The sequence below is a fragment of the Pelecanus crispus genome, chromosome Z, assembly GCF_030463565.1.
Source record: "Pelecanus crispus isolate bPelCri1 chromosome Z, bPelCri1.pri, whole genome shotgun sequence".
NCBI classification, from domain to species: Eukaryota; Metazoa; Chordata; class Aves; order Pelecaniformes; family Pelecanidae; genus Pelecanus; species Pelecanus crispus.
The window spans coordinates 3,673,925-3,698,609 of NC_134676.1; the positions used below are offsets into that span (position 1 = coordinate 3,673,925).

A 24,685-nucleotide genomic window follows, 5' to 3' on the forward strand; every position below is an offset into this window, starting at 1 on the left:
TATAAAATGCTACAAAGATAAATTTCTGGGGCTTTAGCTAAGAATTAACCAACCTACTGCGAATCAGGACCTCTAAGTCTGGTCAACGTGATGATGAACTTTCTGTATAATCCTGAGCAGACCCCTCCATTCTCTGCTGGGAATCTCTTAAATCTCATGAGGGATTTACCAACTTGACAGGTTTTGTGGGGCTAAAATCCATTAATGGCTGTGCGATGTTTAAATACTGCAGTAATGAAATCTGTTTAAGTAGGTAAGTAAGTAAATGGGAGTTATGTGTGTTTTTAAACACAAGACGAATTCTGTTCTCCATTATGCCAAGTGTATTTTAAATACTGTCTGCTTTCTGCGGAACCGTTTTTGTTCCTACTCCGTGATAAGAGAGCGGGGTCTTCTCAAGACCCATTTCTTTTGTGATAACTTTAGGAGAATATCATCTGCTAAGGCACACTGAGTACGCTCGGCCATTGGTGATGGCTGGTAATTTATTTATACCCTGGTAATTTTAAAACACCCAGTGGGAATTGTCTAGCTGGCTGCATATAGTAATGTCTTCCCTACAGTCCCCTGTGTCCCAGAGAGGGCACGTATTTAGTCACTCGGACTGAATTACTTCAGGAGAGATCGGTCTAGAGTCCGAGTCCTGAGCCGCAGTACAGGAACAGCCTAAGTAACACCAGAGGAGTTGTTGGGTCCAAATCCAGCCCTTCAGGTGTGCCCTTGCTACGCTGCGATGCTGTGAGTACAGAGAAACACTGCACCTTTTGCTTTTTCTACGACAACTTATTCTTACGTGCACGTAATTAAAAGCTCTTACGTTAAGAGGCTGCAGCGATTCCTTCTTGACATAGAGCTATCGCTAAATAAATTTGCTGCTTGCGAAAAAAATGAAGGTTTTATCAGTTACTTAGTGTGCCAGATTGACTTGCATGTCGGGCCACAATTTAAAGAAATGTTGTTTCTGGAGTGAAACCCCGTCGAGCTGAAATTTTCTGCATTAATGATATACAGCGTTCAAAATGACATGTTTATATTGCCACTTAAATCAACAGATCAAAATTTTTTTACAAGTGCCAAGCTCTGCAAGTCCTCACCAAGAGTACTTCCAAGTTTAAAGATGCTTTTAGCATGACTTGGAGCGCTTACCTTTCCTCCAAAGGACTTGAGTTTCGAGGGCAGGGTTACCAAGTGAATGCAGACAGTCTGGTGCACAACTCTTCTACACTGCCCGCTTTCCTCTACTGGGTTTTATAATTTTTAATTTTTTTTTTTTTTCTCCAAAACCCTTTGGCTGAGCAGCAGTTTGGCCAGAGCAGGTTACTCCTGCATGGAGAAAAGTTGGTGACACTGACCTTGGTATCTTGGTAATGTCATGCATGAATTTATAAATGCAAATAACATCCTTTCTTTGTACAGACAGTAATGATGAGCAGCACGTGATTCCCTCCTGTAGAAATGACCTTGTGAGTTTTCATGCCCTCTGTCCTTGTACCTCTCTCCTGGGAGTCTCGCAGTTCCTCAGATCTTCCCACTTCAGTCTCTGAGGTTTTCGGGGGAAGCTATTCTAAAGCTCGACCAAATCATATTAAGATCAGACTAAAGATATAGTTACACAATAACTCTGGCAACTCCGAGGAATTTCAGCAGCTAAATAAAGGAGAAAGCTTTAATCCACATCTCTTTAATGACACTCTCTGGGCATGTCTGGATGGGTGGGAGCAGCCCTACCCACAGTCGCGTTGCCTGCACAATAGGCTCCGTGGCTGTTCGCATCAGTAAGCTCACATCTGTGAGCTGGAAGCTGTCTAGCTGCGTAGACCAACTCGTATTGCCTGCTGAAAGGACAGTTTTCTAACACAGGCTGGCTTGGGCGCAGCCAATTCAGAGAACTGGCTTCTGGATAGGAGTTGGCTTGCGCCTGGTCAGCTTGGACAACGTATGGAGGAGTTAGGGGTCTGTTGCATCTGGGTTGATGTGGCCTACGCGTAATTACGACATGCAAAGCCGTGGAGTTTAATCCTGAGAATTTATAGATTGGCTTTGCGGTTAATTGCTAATTAATTTTCAAGCCGTCCTTGCCTTTTGCCATAACCTACTGAAGGGCTCTAAAGTACGAGAGACCCTGCAGAGAGATGACTCCTACCTCCTAGAAATTACCATCTTCAGCTGAAGCGCTCTGAGGGAGGCGGTTGAAACACAAAGAGGTTATGATTTGGAAAAATGAGGACCAAAGTAGCGCTTTTACTCGCTTGCTTCCCTGCAGCTCAGACAATGGTGGGGTTTTTTCTTATATATAGGTACCTAATGTATGCACAGATAAATACAGTGAATGTTTTTGAGTTGCTTATCTTGGCCTTTGTCGAGGAAGTGAGCGTTCAAGAGGCGTTACATGTTCGGATCTTGAGCCTGTTGCTTAGACCATAGTTCAAACATGAATAAACGTCAACTAAAAATAACAGCACTTAAAGCCACGATCCTGATCTGCATAATGGTGCTTATCAGTTTTGTAGCACACCCTGGTGCTCCTGCTTCCTTTCGCTGTGGGAAGCAACATGGGATGCAAAGTGAGCATGTGTGTTAGCAGCAGGTCATATATATATATATATGTATATCTTTGTGTGTGTGTGTTAGGAAAGATATCTTGCATTTTCTTAGCAAGTAATTATTGGGAAATGGGAGATCTAACTCATCCTTTCCTTCCAGTCCTGCAGCAATCCGACTGGAGACAAACAATATAATTAACATTATTTTAAGCGTATGCTTTTAGCCATGTACTGTGGAAAGCAGGGAAAGTCCAAGCTGAGTAATTAGCCTTTTAGATGACTTCTGCATAAACAGAGAGATAAAGGGCAGGTGCTGAAATCAAGAGCTAGTTATTTCTCCTTCAGTCTGCGGGAGGAGATAAATGAAGTTAATATGCCCGGGACGGAGGCAGAAGCCACGGCGTGGAGATAGAGCTGTCTCCTTCGCAGACGAGCAGCCCACAGTCCAGGCTCCCTGTTTTATTGCAGAAGCTTATTAAAGGCAATTTAGAGATCATAGTGATAGGTGAAAATTGGTCTCGTTCTTTCTTTATTTTTATTTTTTTTGAAGTTCTCAGGCTGCCTTTGTTCCCTTTGGTGAACTATCTGTACTTGCAGGATTAGGAGCGCAAGAGAAGTGGGACTGTGTCTGGAGTCTGCGAGTTATCTCAGGATTTCAAGGGGAGTTAGCCAGCAGATAACCGCTCTTTTACAATAAGTGGGAAAACTCCTTTCGCATGCCAGCTAGTGACTGGAAGCTGACATTTGGGTTCATGGAATGATCAGGCTTGGGAGGCCACATTTAATGCTTTAGAAAAGTTCCTATTAGCTAAGCCACTTAAGGCAGAGACTTCATTTTCATGAACATATTCTGAGCTGCTTTTATTTTTCTCCTGTTCCTTTTCTCCCTGTGTCAGTGAGTATTTTGTCATCAGTGTGCATTCTGTTGTACGCTCTTGATGTGTTACGCAGCCATGCCATTATGCTATCAACTCACACCTTTTTGGTATGGTACAAAACATAATACTTATTGAAGTGCATTCTAGTTCACCGGGCATTAAAATTTCACAGAATATGTAAAAGGAGCAGAAGTAAAAGCCTTCAGTCTCTTGACAGAACAAGTTTCACTTTAGGCGTTAAAAGCCCTTCTCATAGGTTTCCCCTTCTATTAACGATGTATTTCCAACTCCTTCAACTTCTATTTGTTTCCTTGGAGAAAACCCCTGATGATTGAGGCACCAGAGCCCGGGGGAAAGAGTAAATTGTCATTGGAGTGATGGTAGATACCGCCTGGCAGCTGGACCGGAACAGCTTTGAGTCCCCGGCACATCACCCCGCTCCTGGGGAAGCAGCGTCGACACCAAAAGTTCAGCCACCCAAAATGACATTAAAATAAGACGGCTGTTGACTGAGGTGGCAGTGAATTTGATGGGGGACATCAAGCGTAGGTACTTCCAACTCTGGAAGGAAGGTTTAGCCATAAAAGAAAGTGCATGTGAAGCCTCCAAAATTGAGGGAGTCTAAACGGTCTCTTGGTTTAGGTACTGAGCTCTCTGGAAAGGCTGCCCTACTTCTGCAGATGCAGAAGGGAGGGGACATTGTCTGTTCGACAGTCATTTGCGCCGTCACGCCAGGCAGAGGGGCGGGATGTGGGCAGCACTCGGCGCCCCAGGTTGCGAAGGAAATTGGTAGCATTTTATATGTCTCCATCCTACCTAATGTGATGTTGATCCCGAGAGACCATCCATTGCCCCATCTTCCATTACAGTTGCTCCTGATGATGGGGTTTTTTTCCAGCATCCTGATGTTCTTAGTCCTCAGTGGTTGTTATTTGGCCACGGCAAGATGCTGGCTTCAGAATCCAGAGCAGTGGTCTTTCATGATCTAAATGAAACCGTGGCGCAGATCTGTCATTCTTAAGCTATGTACAGCTTTCTTGCATTTGGTTAACTGCTGTTAACAGTACCTCACTACCATGGGTTTTAGGTAGAAGACTGCACAAATTAACTCTGTATGACACTGTGAAGAGGCAGGGGCAGAGGAGTTACGGAGACCAGCATCTCCTTTACAGAGCTCTAGGGCATAGCACTAAGCAAGAGAGAGAGCAAACTTCCTTAAAAAATAAATTCATCAAATTCTTCCTGATATTTATGTTTTTCTGGCCGAAGGGTCAAAGATCTTATTATAGTGGAAGCCGATTGTGTCTAATACATCCTTAGGTCTGACACTAGGCAGGCATCTGTAGTGCAGGCTTCCCTTTGCTGACCCTCAACTGCTGTTAACCCTTAACCTGAAGAAGATCGGATCAGTAAGTGAAGTGTAAGAAACTTTTAAACAAAGTGCTTTTTGGGCCTTTCCAAAACCCCAAACATATGCTCAGAATAATAATATTTATGGATTGTATGTTTCCTTCTGACAATTTATACCCTCAATTAAGATGTCAAACTTCCCTGCTTCCATGAGCTGACCTGTAAGTGATGAACAATAATTCATGTTTCTTGTGAAGGCATTCGTTTTAGAGGTCAGATTGTCAGAGACCTCGGGCAGAGAAGAATATACTCCCCATCCCTTGAGAAATATGATTTGGGGTAATCAAAATTCCAGGAAAAATGATCTTGAAAGTTTTGATGGGCTTTGTGGTCAGAAAATAACTTATCATCATGAAGCTGTGAGCAGGCAGTCAAAGACATGTCTGCACTCAGCTGACTCTGGCTAATCTTAAAGTGGGATTATAAACCTGTCTGTCTGTCTGAACCAGGGCAAAGCCCTATGCAGGTGCTCTTCTATTAATGTAAGCCCAGCTACTTAAATTGTTGAGAATGAGTTGAAACTAAACTGAATGACACCACTTCATAATGAGTACGTCCAAGCAGGACTTTATATCGTTTAAATCTATTTAATTAAATGGTGCAAACTTGTGTGTAGGCAAGATCTAAAGCATGTGAAAAATATTACAGAAAAACTGCGACTAGTATAGTACTTAAAGTTAGATACTTGCTGACATACTGCATCGTATGGGAACTCTTGAGCGTGCTTGCAAAAACTTACAGAAAGAAAATCAGAAGTCAGGCTCTTAGCTCCATGATCCAAGAAGGGAACCAAACTTTTGGAGCTGTAGTTCAGAAATAAGTACCACCGTCACTTTTGAACGTTAATATGATAATCCACAGAAATGCTTCCTTGGGAGGAGGTAGACTTGAGTAGCTAGTTAGAATACATAACATGGTAACAAATTTTGCAGTGAAGGCCATATATATTTTTAAACAAAATTGCAACCCTTATGCTTGTTTAAACATTTTTTTTTTTTTATGCCTGGTTATTTTTTTTAACACTGCAGAAGCCAAGGGCCAAAGTAAATTAGCTTTAGCATCTGTGGATTAGAAGTCTTTGAAATTTGGTGACTCTTTTTGTTCCATAGTTAAAAGTGGAATTCAGCAGTCTTTAGAGAGACTTTGTAGCTATGTGTAATGCAAGTAGAGTTGATGAGTTGGATTGAATACTAAGAACATTTTCAGAAGCATCCTTTACCTAAGATAGAAGAAATCTGTTAACTTAGAAGCTTTAGGGAAAGTGAAATAAATTATACTGCAGTCCTTTGAAATGTAGTTTGACTTGCAACTTGCGATCCGTGGAAAGCCATGGAGCTTCATGTTGCTGGACTCAAGACGTTTGAAAAGTTGACATAGTCTGGTAGTGTTGGTGAGTCACTTAGAAAGCTTATTTATTTATTTATTTAAAGATGGCTTTAATATTTTTAAGTAAAAAAAAAAAAAAACCCAACCAGAGCTCTTCATACAGTTACCATTCCAGTCAGCGTTTGCATGGCTTTTGAATGTCATACATGTCAAGATTTGGTTTCTTTGGTGTGGTGTAAGACGAGTCCTTTTGCACATAAGGTCTTAGTTACAGCTGAGTATATTATCTGTTTGAATATTGCCAGGTCTAACAGCGGTGGTGTGTACCGTGGCATTCACAACCTCTCTTTGGCACTCCCAAAGAGAGTTCGCTAACACTGTAATCGATACCATATTTATATGTTACTCTCAAGGCTGTTTGAAAAGGGGATGTGCTCTCTACCTCTCCCCAGGTGTCTTCTGAATGTGAAAATTATACAGTATCACGTTTTTTAAATTATTTTTATTAGCATTATGGGGAAGGGGAAGGGACCAAAAAAAACCCCACCCCTCAAATGGTTCCAGGAGACTTGGTTCTTCAAATGTGAATCCTCCTGAGAACCCAAACAAGTTAGGTTTGCTTTTACATAGCAGCTGTCAGTCAGTTTTGGAATTAAAACCAGCTTTTTAACTTTAGTTTATTTCAGTGGTTTTAAATTCTTCCATGTTGGTGGAAAAAAATAAACAGTAACTTTTGGCATTGTTGACTAGAACAAGAAGGAAAAAAAAAAAAACCCGGCTATTTTATTTTGCTTGTCTGCCTGACACACAGTTAAAAACATATTAATGCTTTTCTGACACCTCCCTATTGAAGAGTAACATAAACATCATTGCAGCATCAGCCCAGGAAAATATGCATTAGCAAACTCTTGAATCTCTGATCTTTAAACTGTTTCCCATGTAATATCAGTTTCTTACTGTAAAGGAGCCAAAATCGCTTTGAACAGAAAGTAATAATCATGCTTTCAACTTGGAGAGGGCACTGTATAAAGCTTTTCTTCACAGATCAAGAATAAATGGAGAACTTCAACCTTGTTTTCTTCCTAGTCACTGCAACATTCATTGCTGTACCCTAAGGCTTCAGAGATCCATGGGGAAAATCCTGCTCTCGCTGGAGAGTTTTGCTGTTGGCTTCAGCAAGCTTAAGGTTTTCAAGATGTATCCTCACGTTTATGAGGCGCCACCAGGCATGGTGTGAGCAGGACACGGGGCAGGTGCCCAGGACTTTGCGTATCCCACGGTGGGGAGTATGTGGCTCATACTGGTGTTAATTAGGAGGCAAGAGGGACTGGGCTTCACTTTCCTCTGTCCCCTTCCTCCCTCGTTTCCTTGGCTGCAGTTTTGCAGGAGTCACGTTGATTGAGCAGTAGCTCAGAAAATTGGGAAGATGTCCTGGCTTTGTCTTTCCTGTGTTGCCTTAAAGGACAGCAGAGGACTGGTTTTTTGCATTGCATCGCTGTAAATATGAGGAGACCAGCCCCATCACCTAAACCTGCAGTAGTTCAAAGGGCTACCAAGCAAATCTCTCCATGCCTGGGAGGTCATGCCCAGGGTGGTCAGCAGTCTGGTAAGGATCTCACAGCGTGAGATCTTCATGTTTCTTCCTACGCTGTGTGCGAACAGAGCAGCAAAAATGAGTCTGTGAGCTTCTGAGCTTCAGCCAACTCGGTTCAAGTTGGTCAAGAGAAGGAACTGGAGGAGCAGAAGAGATGGAGGTGGAGTCCTGTTAACTGGTGAACAATCAGCTCGAAGGAGCTGGGAATGAGTCTTGGTCACCCACACCAAATCTATTCAGCTTTTGCAAGCTCTCGTGTTGAAACAGATGGCAAAATGTAAACTATTCAATGAGTAATGTCTCTTTTACTGGTTATAATTGAAGTAAGACACTGATGGCTAAATCCCTTCAATGTGCTTTGACTGCTCATCTTGGAAGTAGCGTATGAATACTGATCTTACAGTGCCAGTTTTTGCTTATGTCAACCAGTCTGTAGTATATCGTACCCTGCGGTATTATCCTCCACTTTAATGCCACAGCCTGGAGAGAGAAGAAAGTAGGCAACTTATTTCATAGCGTTTCTTGCCTGCTCCGCAACGATGTGCATAGAGTCATCGCAATATCTGGTAAAAGCATAGCGGTAGCCCAGAAAGTATCAGCGATACCTTCCAAGGCAGCAGTATTGTTAATATGAAAATGCTCTGAAAGAAGAACCGATCTTCTTCATGTTCCTTTCAGGTATTCTTACTGCTTTTTTCATTTGGGGTCTAAAATGTGCATTAAGTAACGTGAGTAAAGTCATGGAAGGAGCAACAGGGATGGGGCTCCTGGAGTTTTTGCTCTAAGCGTAGACCTCGGTGTGTCTGGAGTTGTGCTCCGGTATTCCTCGAAGGCCATGTACCTCGTTTACAAACCTGGGTAGATAGTTAACGTAGAGAACTGTCTCTTTTTTGATATTATCAGCTTGTGTTTGTCACAGTCTTGAGCAGAATGCATCAAAGATGCCAGCAAAGCAGTGAGTAACGGCGGTGTGATAAAGGGCAGAGTGACTCAAGTGAGCAGGATTTTCCTTGGGAGCAGGAAAGAATTTATCCCAGGCTTTCCAGAGACCTAGAAGATGCAATAAAACTGAATTCAGACACTTTGGTTGAGAACAAGCATAATATTTCTTTAGCTTCCTCAACTTCCTTTTTAGATATTTTGGTTTTCAGTGAAATGATGTTCTGCTTCCCGGTAAACTCTAGAACCAGCAATACTTTCTCCCTGTCTCTGTGACATCTGGTTGTGCTGGGGTAGCTAATCGATTGCAGACGTTGTTGCTATTATAAGCCTGCAAGCCACTTGAAAAGTTACCCAGAATTTTGGTAATGAAGGGCCTGAAGTTATTATTTGAGCTATTTTTTTTTCCTTTTATCTTCCCTTCAGGGGTCATCAGACTGGCAATTTTTTTTTTTTTTTTAACAAGCTCAAACTTCAGACTTTTAAAAGTTCAAATCTCTGTGTGTCAAGCTACTTGAATTTCCTGTAAAAATGGTGGAATTGCGAATCAATTTGTAATATAAAAGCGAACATGCAGGTTAAGTCTGTATGAAAAGATAATGTTTAAATAGATCAGAAAATCACGGCTGAGCTTGTGTTGAAGCACATCTGTCATTTTGCAGCGAGAGCTGGTATTTACTGTTAGGATTCAGTAAGACTAGCAGTCGCGTTTGTGAGGGTAACTTCTCAAAAAAACAATTTATAGTTTAAAACTGAGAACGGTTTAAACCCGAGGCTGACGTTCAGCTTTCCACGTGACGCGGCCTGTAGTTCCTATTGAAAATGCACCCTCCGCAGCCTCGCTGATGCCAAGATATATCCAATAGTGAATGATTGATCCTTCTGTATTTGGGTTTTTTCCTGGTGGAAGGACTGGGTGGGGGAGATTCTAAACTCCGGAATACCAAATCACTCCTAGCACTTGCCTTTAAAACACATAAACAACGCAGAGCGTTACAAGCTACATCCCAGCGCCTGTTTTATGCAACCGTGTGCTTTCAGCCCGGTTGCTTAGAGCAGAGTAGAAGGCGTTTGCGGGAGCTGGTTTATTTTTCCAGGGGATCCCGCGTGTTGATGAAGCGCTATCGCGTTGCGCCGCAGCGCCGGCTCGAAATGGAGTCTGGCAGCGCCGGCGTTCGGCTGGTGCCGTTTGGCTGGGCGGCGATAAGCAAAGAGACAGCCTGGCTCCTTCCAGGAGCCTCTCGGTCATGTCTGAGCTCTCGGCACTTCCCAAAGCCTCTGGCTGACTTTCCCCTGCGGACCGTTCATTTATCAGGAAATGAAATTGGTTACAGGATTTCGCACGTTGCCAAACCTCACTGACGAAATCGGGTTCGTTCCTACTTTCAGAAGTAGGAAGAACGCGTTAACTCTTTGCGCTTGGTACTCGCTTTTAGTGCTTTTGCTGGGAAAAAAAAGCCAGGTTCCTTCTAATTTTTAAAGGTTTCTGGAGATTGCCGACGCACTTTCACCCTATATGAATCTCCTACCAGTGCAGCAAACGCCAACTTGATAATTTTGCCTGTTGCATTTGTTCCTTTGCATCACGATTGCCACTCTCTTTCTAACTATTATTTTAGGACAGCTGAATTATTTTAGGACAGTTGAATTATTTTAATGTGAGGTTTACATAGTGAATTCGGTGTATTCTTGCTTGAAATACGTCGTCTAAAGTAGAGGAGGGAAAATTAAGATTTATTAAAAATACAAACAATGCTTTGTTGTCGACGGGGAGGTTTTAAAGCAGGTTATATAATTTATAGAAGCTTAACCAGAATTGAATAGAAATACATCTTTAATTATGCAGATAGGCTGACAACAAAAAACCCAAGCACAGACAGGGTGCAGTTGTTTCGGGATGTATTGCTGCGTTTGCATGTAGTTAGAAACCCAGTTGTCTTATGGCAACGCAGCCACCGCTTTTTCTAGATGTTATTTGGGTGTCGCCGTTGTTCGTTATATGTCAGAAATCAAAGGCACTTTTGAAAATCCCGAAAATGAGCGATACCATTCAAATGCATATTTTTGAGAATCGCCAAACTTCAGGCTGCTCTGAAGCTCGCAGGGCAGCACTGGTTGGCAGTCGCTTCTACACGAGCAAATTCTCCGTGGGGCAGATTGCGGTGAGAAGTAAAAGCCATTTTATTTGTGCTAATTTGCTTGTATTGACAGGTACTCCTGGTGATTCTGCATTTACCCAGGGGTCAACATCCATCTCAAGACCCTCTAGTCCCGAAGCAGCTGAGCTAACTGCTGTCAGTCTCGTGTTGCAATACCGCGTTTGCGTCTTTAAGAGGGGATGGAGAAATGGCCGTGAGCAAGTTGTCCGCTGATGGGTGCAGTTGGCTCTTTCGATACCACTTGAATCATTTCGGTTTGTGCAACGATGCGTTGCAGGGGGAAAATTTCTCTTGTAACATGTCGATATGTTTTAATGCAATCAATAGTCGCAACCTCCTGTGTATGAAATTAATAAGCCCAGAGGTAAAGCACAGTGCACATATGGTAATTATTACGTCTGGAAGTGGTTGCTGCATTAATTGATAGCAGTAGCAAGTAATACAGCCTTACTTAATTTCATTGCTTCTTATAGGAAGATTCTGTAAACAGAATTTTTGCGCTCCATTATATCAGAGCTCTTCCTCCTTTTTATTAACAATGGATCACTGTGAAAATATTTAGAGCTCCCTTAGCTCGTTTAAGCTTTTGTTACAATTTTTGGATCCTTTGTCCGTAAACAAAAAGTTGCTGAAAACAGCACGTCTGCAACCTGTGAAAGCGCTGTGTAAGTCCCATCGTCACGGCCGGTATCGCAGGGTCAGCGTGTGGCTGATGCCAGCGAGGGACCCCGTCCGCAGCCCGCGTCCTGCAAGGCTGAGCCGTTTCCGAAGAAAAGGAGCTGACTTGGCCTCGTTGCTGACATAACTGAGAGTCATAAAAATCAGATGCTTTCGGAGCTGTGTCTGCCGCTGAAGCTAACTTCAAAATATTACAAATTTAGCATTCCTTGCTTTTAAAAAAAAATTGTGGTTTAGTAGTATAAATACGATTTTCCTTAAACCCCAGACAATTTAAAATAGCGTGCCATATACAGTACTGAGAATCTCAGAACGTTGGTCCTTTCCGTTCTGACCCAGGGAAGCCAGAAGCTTGCTAAGGGCTGTCCATGCTTGGAGATCCCTCGTGTCTGTCAGTGAGAGACTGCTGATGGTCAAGGCCAAGGTGGCACGAACACTCAAATCCACGCTTGCTTTATACCTTGAAAAACCAGCAAACCTGTCATGGTCCCAGAAAGACCATTGCTATCATCAGGGCAAGCTCCAAACAGTTTAATCCAGTTTCTTTCTTCAACCCTTGCATAAGATCTTCATTTTCTGTAATACCTACAAAGATAAATGACTGGCTGAAAACAGACTAATTTGCAGTAATAGGTAATAATAACAATTGAATGATGTAAATGGAAAAGTAACGTAGGAAAACCTTACATGTGGGGGTTTCAGGCGCACTGGTGAGGCTTTCATTAGCTTTGGGATTATGGTGGCGGTTTGGTTTTTAAATCCAATATTTTATACATTTTTCATGTCTCCTTTGCATCCTACTAGTAGCTTGATCACAGTTCTCTAGGAAAGCTGCATCCTGTTCGTACACAGGGCTTTGTTTATCTTACTGGAATCCAGAGAAGCAAATTTCATCCGGAGTTGAAGGAATGCAGCCAGAGCTGGGTATTGCACAAGAAGACAAGGTAGCCTGAGAGGGTGGTGCCTCGGGTGAGTGACTTGAGTAACAGTGATTGTGCAGTTCAGGAATGAGGTGCATTGGCCAAGAGGAAGATGAAGGGTGGGCTAGCACAGGACACTCCTATTCCCAAGCTGTCGTCTACATGGAGACTTAATATTTACGTGGAGGCTTAATGTCTGTCCCCTCCACCCCTGAAAACTCTTCCAGTTACCTTCTGGAAGCTGCATTCTGGAGTCAGTCACTTCATTCCAGAGTAATTGCTTTCTTCACAAAACTGAACAATTACGCTGGGATGAAATCACCTCGTTCTGGAGTTACCCTAGCTGTTCAGAAGAGCTGTTCAATCCTATTGTTATGCAGGTCAGCCTTCCACAGAAGTCTGGACAGTGGTTTGGTTAGCCAAAACCAGCTCTGAGAATGTACTGAAATGTTCAGATGACCAAGTCCTCTCCACCCAGCCAGGAGGAATGTACTAGGTAATAATAACAATTTAATTGTATAAATGCAAATATAATAATACTATATTAGTACAATGATATACATATAGTTAGTGATTCTGGGACTAATTCTTCAAACCAAGAAAAATGTAAAAGGGAAAATAAAGCCTTCTAGGAGCAGGGTGATCGGCAGCGCAAGAGTTTTGCTCTTCACCGCTGCGCGTTTCTCCTGTGGTTGTCCTAACTCCGCCGTCACCCGGGTTCAGTCCCTTTGCTGCTGCGCAGAACTGTAACTGCAGCTACAGCCCCGTACCCAGCCGAGCTGATTAATGCCTCAGCCTTGCCTGTGGCGGCTTGTGGATTGTAATTAACTGCTTCCCATTAAGACAACAGATGAGAATTCATGCAGTTACATGCAGAGGCTTTAGAAGATGGAATAGTGTCCTATAACAACAGTTATTAAAGGGTTTGGGGTTTGGTTTGGTTTGGTGGGTTTTTTTCTTTTTCTTTCTGACCCAGGATTAGGCCATCAGGAAACTATCGATGTTGTAAAGTTAAGAATTCCTTTGAACCTGAACAGGAGCAGAGCTGGGGTCTGGGCAGAACAGGGGAAGGCAGAGGGTTGCTTATGATGATTTTCAAAAGCATCATGTGGCCAGGTAATGATGAAGATGTTTATTCGTGTTTGTGATGAAAGTTCATAACAACAAAAAAAAGGGGTGAAAGAGCTGTAGCCTGGGGAAGAGCCGCGCTGATAGGCACGCAGAATTGGCCGTTCAGCGTTTGCTGAGGGCTTAGTTAGCATCCTTTCGCCCCCGGTGATAAAAATTAGGGAGTCTGAAAGAAAGTATGACAAATGATAAGGAAGAAGCGGCAGCGGTACCCTCATGGAGGCTGGTTAACATTTGCCTTTTCTCCCGAAATAGAGCAACAGATACAAAATTGCTGTTGTATAAAAATAACCAGGTATCTAAATATGAATCTTAAGAAATAAATATGTAATTCTTTACGCGTCCTGTAGGGAGCAGAAAAATATTTCTGTAATGGACTGAAGGGAAGTCCATTGCACCGATCTTCTCCTTCCTTGAATGAGAAGAGCCTGGTTGTGCTCTACTGGTGGCATAGTCAGCATGAGAAGGGCCCTTCAGCATAGAATCCTAGAATCGTTTAGGTTGGAAAAGACCTTTAAGATCATCCAGTCCAACCATTAAGAATCTTCATTTCATGTCCGGTGAAAGATGCCCCAACCAGTTCTTACGGAGGAGGAGGCTGTCTTGCAATGATGAGCAGGAACCAGCGCTGCTAGGAATATTGTTTTGGAGGAGGAAAAAAAAGTGGTAAGTGGTGGCATTTTTCGACTGTCACCCAGGATTGAGGGATGTTTTCCTTCCTGCTGCTCTCCAGATGGCAGAGCATCCTCGCACAAGGCATTGCCGGCGGTGATAAATGGGGGGCCTGATGTTAGGTGCTCTGCAAACTTTGTGGAGGGGAAGGGTCAGGAGATGACATACAAACTCCAGTCAGTAAAAGGAGCATGGGTTGCCAAAAGAGATCAATCAAATATTTCTTCATGCACAACTGAAGTCTGGTCTTGGCCTTTCGTTGCACTATGAAATACCCAACGAGACTGGGAGTGAGTGTAGCAACAGAATCCGATTTTTCCATGTGAGCTCTTGAGACGCTGCATTGCCGTTCAATGCGTCTACTTTGATTTAGCTGTGCAATTTAAAAATAAAGAAATATTCCCTGAATTTAGTTTTTCGGTGGCACATATAGAGAGAGGATCGTTCTCTTACTTTATAGGAAGGAAGGGCATATGTAGAGACTTGGAGCAGAATTTAAACTTTGCACAGATTCTAACATGAAACAGTCTGCGTATCTGGTTGTTTGTCTCCAGTTACATTAAATTAGTTGATTTCATTGGGTTAAGGAAGCTGCTACAAGAAAGAAATACAAAATATCAAGGCAGAAAGCAAGCACTGAGGAAATGAGAAGATGGGAAAGCAGGGTGAGACTTCCCAAGCAGCTCCCCATAGTAACAGATCTCTGACACTGGTAAACAACGTTTTGCGTGTGTGCCTTTCTCAAAAGCTACTTCCACTCTAACTGCTCGCCTGCCGCATCGTTTGAACTCTGTTCACCTTCAAGGACGATCCCGGTTTTTGAAAGAGAGCAGAGAGAGGAGCTTCCCTGCCCGGAGCTGCAGAGCTTTGCTGGCTTCGCAGCCGCTTGGCAGGAGCCCAGCGCTCGTGAGCAGCCCATAACTCCCCGTCTAGTACATCTTATGGGAGGGCTCCGAGCCAGAGCCCATCCCCTATTAACTGAGGAGCTATACGTTTGCTCAAGCTAAATAACACTTCCCAAGCTTCCCTCCTCCTCCTCCGTACCCTAGAAAGCCACCCTATACTTTTATTACGTTTTTCGCTGGGACTAAATCTGCTTCGCATGTGTTGTGCAGCCTTCCCTTACTTAGTTGCATATGTTGTGAGTCTAATGAAAAGTCCAGTGCCAAATGCACTGCATGTGCGTGACGTGTGGTTTCCAAATATCTTGCAACTTCGGTCAAAGCAAAGTAAAATTACGCTGAAATGCTCTGACATTTTTTTTTTTTCCTCCTCAGTTAAGAGCTATTTCCAACCCATGTATTTGTTTTCTGCTGCAAACCTTCACTATAGGCAGAGTAGCTGAAAAGGAAAAGAGGTTGCATTTAAAATGAATTTATTACTTTCTTTGATTAAAAAAAACCCCACATTTTTTTCTCATTCCATATGAACAAAAAAAATTAACCTCTTTTTTTAAAAACTATAGAATAATGTGGCAGAGGCCGACAGTTTTATCCCAGAAGGTGCAACAAGATTTGGCGAGTTATGAACAACTGAATGCAAGATAGAGGGAGAGAAAAATCATGTAACCGACTTCCAATTATACGGGTCCAATTGCTCTTCCACTTTTCAGGTTTAGCTGTCTTTTCTGAATTAGTCTTTTAAATTAAGTTTCCCATAACATGTGGCAGATTGAGGAGAAACAGTCCTCAGAAGATTTCTGCCCCGGTTGACAGATGAACTAGATAATGGAGTATAATCTTTTCCATTTTCATGATTTGACACATTTTCACTTCTGTGTGTATGTTTAAATCAAGGAATCAAAATAAATTTGAGTACAGAATATAAATCCCAGGCAAAATTACAGCTTTCATTGCAGCGTTGGGTTAAATGTAAACAGCATGAATGTTATAGATATCTTTTAATTAAACGCATAAATTAGAGAAATGTCTTGAATGTTTACAGCAACTACACCAAGAAGTGAGAATGAGGAAGAAATGTACTTTGTCAGCTGATGGCTGCCTCAACTGCATTCCCATATTGAGTTTAATTTTGTCACAACCTTTGGTAGAAGTTGCCGTGCTTCTCTCCGGTTGATTTACAGGCTGTTTGTTCCTGCTTAGGATGATTAGTGATGGAGATGGCTTTTTCCTGGCCAAGCAGGGGATTTCTCACGTATATCAGCATCGCTGCAGAGGACTCTGCTGTTAGGATTTAGAGGGCAGCTGGTTTAGGTCACCAGGCCTTTCCTGTAGCTGTATTTGTTATGTAGTATCAGATGATTGCGTTGACTCTTGAATCCATGTGGATTTAGGCTGGGTTTATGGTTCCTAAGGTTGTAACGCTCAACCCGCAATCTGTTTAGCTTGCAAACAAGGAGTGATTTTTCTTGACCACGTTCTCGTGTTGACGCCTTACCCTAACAAACCCTACTCTGCTCTCTTCTGCTCAGCTTTTCTCCTTGCGCTTAGTGACCACGCTAGTGCTCCACTGCTAAGTGTTTCCAGCCACCGTGGGCTCTTAGAGCACGGGAGATGAGGAAGGACGGGGAGGCCTGCAGGACATACATTGCGTGTACTCCTTGCATGCCAGCTAGGTAATTTATACTAGTTCTTTGTCACGAAAGATGTTTAAACTACGGGGAGAGCAATCAACCTGTGGCTCGTGAGCTGAGTTCAGCCTGAGGACAGACAGTATAGCAGCGGGGTGAGAATTTCCTGGCTTGGTAATGCTGCAGCAGCGTCTGGAAGCTCCAGGAGGAAGATTTCCCTTCCTTTGCTGCAGCGTGTTAGGTATCAAAAGCCCTAGCAAGGATTGTTCTTTACAGGCAGGAAACCAGAGGCTTATATCAGATAGCTCACTGAAGGAGGGTCTGCTAGATGGTATGAACAACTGGCAGCTCCAAAGTAGAGCAGGACATTCTGTATCTAGGGAGTAGAGTGGGACAAGAGCGCAGCCCTTAAACTTACGGGTTGTCCTTAACGTGAGATTCAAGTGGTTCCTGGAGCTCTGAGCTCAGAGTCAGGCAGCAAAACTCTATTTGAATTCCTCGTGCTTATCTGTCCCACCAGGTTTTGCCAAGCTCCATCCTCCTGTACTAAGACCAGCAAAGACTGATGGTGGTCTCCAGGGTAAGCAGTCCTGACCTGAATGCACAGGGAGGAAGGGGGCAGATATGTTCGATAAAAAAGGGACATACTAGCTTTTATGAATAAATTACTTTTAATATTCCCCAGCCTGAGGTGGGGAGTTCTACTCTAGAACTGTTTGATTCATGTCCTAAAGACAGTCTTTAGCAGAATAGGAGGCCTTAATACAGTTAAGGTCAGCGAAGGCAAACAAATCTGGAAATAATGTGTCTAAAGCACAGTAAAACAGAAAACACAAGTAATTTTCATGCATTATTGAAAGAGCAGCTCATTTGAGGCCCTTTTTCAGATAGAGGTGATTGTTTGCATTAGGGAAAAAAAAAAAAAAGCAGTTTCACTACAGGAGAGTCATACTTTTTAAACTGGTGGCTTCAGGAGGACACCAAGCATACAGATCACTTTTTGGATGCAGTCAGCTCCTGACTCCCTATACTTAGCCGGTCAAGGAGATGCGGTTGCCCAGCTTCAGGACTCATAAAGATGTCCTCCACCTTGAAGGAGTGCTTGTCCTACTCATCAGTAGCTATCCCTTTCTTCCTCCTACACACTACTTGCCTCTATCGTTGATAAAGGCCTGTTTCCAGTAGCTAATTTGAACATGCTATCACAACCTTCATGTCCTTAATGAATGTAGAATAGATTATAGAATAGAATATAGAATAGAATGAACAACCTAAAAATCCATTTAAGAAAAGGCATCCTGGTTGAGGTCTACTTAAACCCCCCTGGCTTCACAGGACATTAGGGCAAATTTTAAAAAAAAAAAAAAAAAAGCTGTGAAGTCCACATCCGCCAAATAAAGAGTGTAAACGTCCACATTTGGCACCGATTCCTTGGCTCGCGGTCCCAGCACAGATAAGGCTGCAGTCTGGCACCGCGTGCTACGGCTGGAGAGGTTTTACTGTCATTTCACGTTTCGCTCCTCAAGACAAATAAATTGGATTTCCTGCGTGTAGCGGGGCAGCGCTGCTCGTCTCATGGCACGATTTGTCTGTTTGCTGAGGCTTGAAATACTCAAGAAGGGAGTATGTCCGTCGGGGTGTACGTTTTCCAGTTTGGGGAGATGAGGGAGCCAAAGGTCCGCGGACTCACTATGGGTGTTAGCATGTCCTGAACCTCGGGCAGATAAGGGTCCGCTTCCTAGGCTGCCCTGATCTGAGAGTTAACAGTTGGTGACAGCGAGTCTGTCTCTGTTCTTAAGTCATTGTTATCATTTTTTTTGTAATATTTACAAGCCTGGCCCTCTCAGATTAAAAAGTACAAAATCAAAAGGAGGTCTTCCTCCGTGGGCGCTCGGCAGGGGGAAGGATGTTTGGGCTTGGCGTGCCGCCCCGCCGCCGCGCTGGGTGGGAGGGACCGGAGGAGGATGTCGGCTCGGGCTTCGTCTCTGTGGCTGCCGTTATGTAAAAGTCGAATCTCGTAAAAACGAGCCGCAAGGAGCCCTCTCCGCACGAGGAAATGCGTTGTAAATGTCAGCCTCCGCGAGGCAAATCGAAGGTGTTAAGCTCAGCGGGGAGAGGGGGCTCGTTTCCCTGGTTGCTGCACAAAGCCAAAGTCGAGGCGGTGTTTTGGACCCCTGTACAGCGATAACGGAGGGGAGCTCGGTCCCAGTTGTCCGAAGTAATGTTCTTTTTGGCTTGGTGGGATGTTTTGGATGCTGCTGCAGCATTGCACCAATTTCCAGTGAAAGCATGTCTGGGACCTCGTCACTGGAAAAATATGCAAACTGAATCACGCTGCTCTTCTCCTGCCACCTTTTGTGTTGGGGGAATATGTTCTACGCAACTAAACGAGAAAACAAACAACTGTGACATTGTAGTAACGCTGACTTTTGGTTGAAAGAAGCGGGCGGGTGAAAACAGCGTTTTGACCTCTTGATCCTCTGCCTCCGAGCTTCAACTGGATAATCCCAAGGCTGTATTAGGGCAGCAGAGAGGGCTCATATAGGTAGTTTCCAAAAGGAAAAATCCTTAAACTGTGAAATTAGAGTCGTTTATGCTGTTGGCATGCTTTGGTCCCTTCCTTCCCATCTCGGAGCCTGAAGAGCAAGGAGATGAAAATCAGTGCTAGAGATTTCAGAGGTGGTCGCCAGCTGTCCACCAGCAAGCGCAAGGTGGGACTGAGTCTGTAAAGACGGACAGTGAAATTTCCAGCTCCTTTCCAAGGATGGGGGAAGAAGAATCTAACCCTGGGCACGATAATTCCTATGAAAAGCGAGCAAATGGTAATATTTACATATTAGGAAGCTGGGTCAGAGTTTGTACATCACCCAGACAGGGCTCCCGAGGCGAGTCCCTCTTGCAACAAGACAGAGTGCTTGCTCCGGTGCCTTACTGAAACACAAAAACGTGGGTCATGTTCTTGAAACTTAACGGTGTCCTTCATTGCCGCGCTCATAGCAAACGCCCGGGGCTCGTTTTGCGTTGCTGTTTGCGTGGCACGCGCCATGGCAAGAGTTCTGTTAGCGCAACTGCTGGGGTTTTGGTGGGAGTAGAAGAGGTCGGGCAGCAGTGAGAGGTTTGTCTGGGATTTGTTTTAGGACGCTGGGATGGTGCGTTAGCCTAGGTGGAGCAATCGTCGGTGATGTTATCTGGAGCGCAAAAAACATTTCCACGATAAACAACATTCCTCATATTTTAGACTAGTCTGCTATCAAAATCAAAACAGCTGCTGTGACTTAAACAGTAGCACTCGCTGCTAGAAATTTAAAATAGTCGACTCTAAGATGCGCGTCGAGTGGATTTGCCATGTCTTTGAGTATATAGCTACACATATTAGTATAGATCCATTATTCAGCAGGATTATTTTCTCCAAACCCTGCATTGTTCGTATGCTTCATAGGCCACTTCAAAACTTTTCAGGTGAGTTTTTCTTCACTGTTAAAGTTGAATAAATTGTATCAGTTAGACTAAAAGCGTGCAATTCACTTTTCAGAGAATAATTAGCAGATAGTTGTCTCTGATGTGAAAACTGGAATACTGGTTGGCATTTATAGTGTTGGTTTTGCTTTAAAAAAAGGTTGATGAAGGGAATACAGATCTGTAATTTTTATCCGGAAGCTGGAGCAGGCTTTGTAGCCCAGATACACGAGTTAATTCCCTGCTGTCTTTACCAAGAGGAGACCTTGCCTTTTTCACCCCTATTTCACCCTCCTTTGAGTTCCTCCATGTTGTGGCAAATAATCAAATTGTATGGGAGGAATTCTCTTGATCTTTGACAAGTCCTGAACCATAAAAAAGCCCTTTTTCTTTTATATAAGGATTTCCCCGCTGGGGCTCTGAAGGCACTGGGAGCTTTCTCTGGAGGGACCAAGCATCTCAGCTTCTCGCGGACCTGCTGCTTGACTGTGCGTAACCGATCTTCCCCTGCCTTCACTTGCTTGCTCAACCTGCTATTTTCTGTCTTCGGGGGAGTGATCCAAGCAGTACACATACGGATTTAGGACAACTTAAAATTTTTGCCCAATTTGAGACCTTCAAAAAGTTGATTTCCCCCACCACCACCTCTTGATTTACCCAATATGTAAAAGTGAGAGGCTCCCAACTGAGTTATTAAAGCCGTTTTCCTTGTTTACAGTTTGCATTTAGCGTACTCGAAAAGTGGCAGATTTTCAGCTGTCTCGTTCATAAAACTCTGGAAAGAAAAAAAACTCAGCCTTGAATCTGCTTTGTTTGGGGGGAGAATGGTATTTTGGGTTTTGGGAAGTCTTTATAAGGTTGCAGGGTTTAACTCTGAGGCTTAGGAAATTCCTGGATGTCCAAGCCCTTCTTTGAGGGTACTACTAAAGCATCATTGACTTAATTGTGAGTTGTGGCAGAGTAAAGTGTCCAAAATATACTCCTAATCTTGTAACCTTTTCTTAGCGACTATACAAATCTTCTGTATAAAGTAGGCAGTGAATGAGCGATTTCTAAATGCATTCCAGTTTTAACAATGTTTGCTGCAAACGCGCTGGTTTTTCACGGCCGTGTAAAGCTTTGCACATTATTCTGGAGAAGGATGGGTTGCGAGCCGAAACGTAGGAAGCCAGGGCTTAAACTCATTTGCACCTTCCTGAGCGCTGGTAAAAATAGGGTCTGCTGTTATGAAATGTGCATTTTCTGCAAATCCCACGGTAGGAAGACTTACACATCCGCTTCATACTGATCAAAGTTTTTTGAGTTGATAGGTTCGTCCCCGTTTGTGCAGTGGTGCCCTTTAATGCTATTGAGAAATGGGTCCAGGGATTATTCTGGTTTTTCGGATTTTAATTCCCTAAATTCAAAAGCACACAAAGGATTTTACTTATTTCTCTGAGTGGTCGGTGTGTGTACATAACAGGATTGCGAATGCTCGAGCGAGGTCAGGCACTGGAACTGTTTTTGCGAGTTGGGCCAGTAGCTTTCTTCATTCCACGTGTTTTTTTGGTTAGTTTTATTTCGGTTTTAAAAACATTCCTCATTTTTACCTGTCGTCATTTTGAGGTCGTTCATTTTTTGCTCAGATCCCATGCCTGTGTTCTTTCTTCTAAAAGGCCTGTGTATTTTCAAAGAATTATTGTTGTTTCAGGTTAAACCTTCAAGTGGATGAAAGTTCTTTTTTTTTTTTTTTTTGTTGTTGTTGATGGTACCTCATCTACACATCATGCCTTCATACTCAAGCTTAAAGTATAATTACATATATCAGTCTCTAGTCCTTTTTTTCTTATTATTTGGCAAAGCCAGCATATATTGTATTTTCTGCAGTGTTGCAAACAATCCGGTAACAACAGTTCCTGTTGTAGTTCCCCATCACTCTGTGGTCTGGCAGCAAGTCACAGCTGTCTGGCTCCTAGCTGTTGGGCTGTCGTCTTGGAAATGTTCTCAAAAGGAGCGTATCCATCTAGACAACATGGTATACCGAACGATGCTGACATGGCAAGCAAACTGTAATTAGAACTGTAAATCCTTGAATTGTGAGCATATATGTGTAACATACAATGTTATGTAGAGGTTAATGATGTTTAGCAGCGCATAATATGCGATTCCTGCTTTAGGCTTTCATCTTCTTCATCTTTTTTTCCCCATTCTTAGACTTCTCCAGGTAGACAGAATAGCCACGAAGCTGAGCAGGGATCCCTCTGTTTTCTCAAACTAACGGCTTATGGGATTTTCTCTGGATCAGCTGCTCAGGTGGCGCGTTTTCAGCCAGGTTTGCTGAAGGAGCTGCTGACCAGTGGTCCAATTTATCTCCTGTCCTGTCTAGAAGTAGCCCGGAGTCAGATGTTTCTGAGGTGGACCCAGGACAGCCTTAAGCGGGTACCTGGCCTCAAACTAAGCTCAAATTTATACTTGTGTACAGTGCTTTGGGAATTTGTACAGATTAAAGACTCGGTATGAAGACAAAAATAATTTCTCTGGCACGATGTGGAGCTATTGACATTGATCAGCAATATTTCCTAGCTGTAAGGAAAAGAAACAAGTGTGTATGTATGTGCATCCCTGACTCTCTAGAAGGACTTTAAAGCTCTTAGTGTTTGCCAACCTATCCTAGAAAGAAACGCAATCTTTTTCTTTTTAGCGGTGTGGTACTCCGCAAAACTTGCGCCCTGGCAGGGTTGCTGCAAATATTTCACTTCTTCAAATCATTGTGTCTTTACCGATAAATATCTAAGGACAGCTGTTTGGTTGATTTTTCCAAAACTGACCTGGCTTCTCAGTACTCTATTAAAAAAAAAAAAAAAAAAATTATAATTGCTGAACTCTGACCAGAGGCACGTCTGCTGCTCGCGTGGTAGTTCACATCTTACAGTGCAGATTCTCTGTTCGCTCCCTGAGCGTGTTTTTTCCTGCAGCTGTGGTTGTGCAAACCTTTACTCTGAGCGTTCTGAAAACAGAAATCACGTATCAGCGATCCTAACTTGCTAAAACAGTTGTGTCTCTGTAGCTAAACGTCCCCGCCCTTCTGGACCAGGAAGTTTGTAGCTCATCAGATGAGTATGGGTTACTTACTGAATTCTAATCCCTGGGGAAAAAGGTTGGTTTCTATTACAGCTCCTGTGGTTGCTTAAACTGGGGATCTTTAGCCCGTGCACAGATTGTTTTGAACCTCTTCTTGTCATCTTGAGTGTTCTTTTTCAAAATCTCCTGACCCGCCACTGTTTTCTTCTCCGTCTTTAAATTTGCACCTATTCCTTACACAGATCTTTGAACGAGATGTGCAGCTCATGCTCAGTCTAGCAGATTTCCTGTTTGCTTCCTTCATCTCCCCACCATCATCTTCTGCTGGGCTGTCTGTGCTTCAAGCCTGAGAAGGAGACAAAGATGCTATCAGGCAGGTGTGGTGTGGCCCGTACAGATATTTCACCAAAGCCTCATAGGCTTTTCTGTCTTAAGTCAAAGAGAAGCACTGTAAGCACAGAGAGAACCAGAGGAAGGTAAAATGGCATTATCTCCCTGGAAGAAGTAAATAATTGCAAAAATTCAATCTATCAGTATCTTAGAAGAAGTACTGAGAAATTTTCTTTCATAAATTGTGCTCTGTCAAAGCACTGAAGTGCTTATATTTATATAAAAAAATAAATATATCATGGTTTAGTCTAGTCTACCCTTAATTGGTTTAGTGTGGACTTGGCAGTGTTAGGTTAATGGTTGGACTGGATGATCTTAAAGGGCTTTTACAACCTAAACGATGCGATGATTCTATCTGTACCATGAACAGCGTACCAGGCGTGACTGTCGAGTTGTTCTCAAGATCACTGGCCATTAATTTGACTCAGATTGGGATTTGGGGGACCAGATTGCAAAATGGCAGCATGGATTTTGCGCACAAATATAAATGTTCTTCCCCTGCCCGTACTCCTTACAGGTTGGTATGTTTGGTGCACGGCAGGTTGTAGAACTAAACCTTGCTGGGGTAAATATTTGTTATAATGAAGACTTGGTATGGTGCTGAATTGGAGCCCTTGGTTTTTTGGTTGGTTTTTTTTTTTTTTTCTCTGCCAGTTTATATATATTGCTAATAAGGTCCAATCCTGCAGATGCTCCCCAGGCAATACTACTATATTTAGCTGAAGCAATATGAAACACATAATTTGCCAGCGTGTCATTACGTTACCAAACAAGACTCATGGTAAGCTTTTCAAACGCACACAAATCCCGTTTTCAGAAAGACTTTGAAGCTTCAGATTGATGGAAAAGTTAATGTGAATTTGACTCTCAGATGTGTTCAGACTCCTTTGGAAATGGTACTTTTCTCCTAAACTGGTCACGTGCTTTTGGAAATGCTGACTCGCATTGGATTGCTGTTCCAGAAACCAGTGTTTCTAACCGAGGACTTGAGGAAAAGAGGAT

General features: G+C 43.1%; 1 protein-coding gene across 3 annotated transcripts in view; it reads left to right on the top strand.

Moving 5' to 3' along the window:
* The window catches only part of DYM (dymeclin), a 230,402-nt gene that overhangs the window by 197,821 nt on the left and 7,896 nt on the right, over window positions 1-24,685 (top strand). The window lies entirely within an intron of this gene.